Source organism: Priapulus caudatus, unplaced genomic scaffold (genome assembly GCF_000485595.1).
Source record: "Priapulus caudatus unplaced genomic scaffold, Priapulus_caudatus-5.0.1 Scaffold290, whole genome shotgun sequence".
NCBI lineage: Eukaryota > Metazoa > Priapulida > Priapulimorpha > Priapulimorphida > Priapulidae > Priapulus > Priapulus caudatus.
Window position 1 is genome coordinate 185,065 of NW_014577351.1, and position 1,381 is coordinate 186,445.

Genomic DNA, 1,381 nt, shown 5'->3' on the forward strand with positions numbered 1-1,381 from the left:
CCAACAACGCAGTAAAGGGTCACGTCGTTTGAGGCCCCATTAATTCCCATCATCGAAGAAGACGGGGGATTATTCTGATTAGGAGTATGCGAAAATGCAAACAGAAGAACGTAGCGCAGTGCGTAACAGCGTGTATATTTTCGTATTTGTGGCAAACTCTGGATCGTAGGAAACGGTTTCTAAGGCTACGCAGAATGCCCTATTCCTGAGATCGGCGATTTGGGTGTCCAGTGGGTCCCCATCTTTAAAATTAATCAAAGACTGGTGCGGCGTAGTACTGTGATTAGAAGACACAGTGTTCAATCTCGCACGCCTCGTCATCTATGGCCGCATCACTGTCAAGTAAGTATTCACACTTTATACAATGAAGTGTCAATGCACTGTCAGCTCCACACAAAAAGGACACAAATGAGTCGAGTGAGAAGAAGTAAGTTTTAATTGAGCAACCTCGACGTACACTTATAGAATGAAGTAGTATTATATGGGAGAATCAACATTATTCTAGGAAAAATATTGATAATTATTATGTGGTAATTTTTTTATGTGAAAAAATAAAACTATTATATATAAATTATAAATAAATTTATAACGCAAAATGAATCACAATTTTTGTGACGGTAGACTGGCGCTATAAACCGTTTGATGTTTGTTAGATGAAATCATTATATATAATATAATAATAAATATAATAAGTATAAATCAAATATGTTCATAGCAGGAATTTTGCATTAAAGGGATATTGTCAATTAGAAATCTTGTAAAACCAAACGGAGACGAGTGTTGACACCACAGACTAGTTTGTTATCTGCGTGTCTATATAAATGCCTATATAATTGCCAAACCCTACCTTAATTTGCATTATTTTTCTTTTTAAATTTTTTATCAAACCCGCTAGCCCTTATTCATCTCACATTACAAAAATGAGGCAAAATGCCGTTGAACCTGAACTGACTAATGGCAATTGCATTGTTTGCCAAAAAATTGCGTGGCTCGAAATACGTCCGATCGCAGGCTCCAAAATAGGAGCGTTTAATATGGGAGCACTAGGCAGTAACAAACTATACCAATTTCAAACATGTGTTGGTCAAACGGTTCCTCGAGTTATTGTTGACCGTATGCCAATGTTGACGACGGACGGACGGAGGGCGACGACGGACGGACGTACGACGACGCCATGGCAATAGCTTGGAGCTTGACGATGTCAGGTGAGCTAAAAGAATATTAGCATTGCACACTCTTCACCTGCACAGTCATTCTCTTCTACCAATAGGTATTTACACAGGATACATTATCATGGTTTTTATGCATTTACCTTACTAATCAGCAGTTGGCTTGCAGCTGCGCGTTGCGAATGTCTCACATCAAAAGTACGAGCAGATAG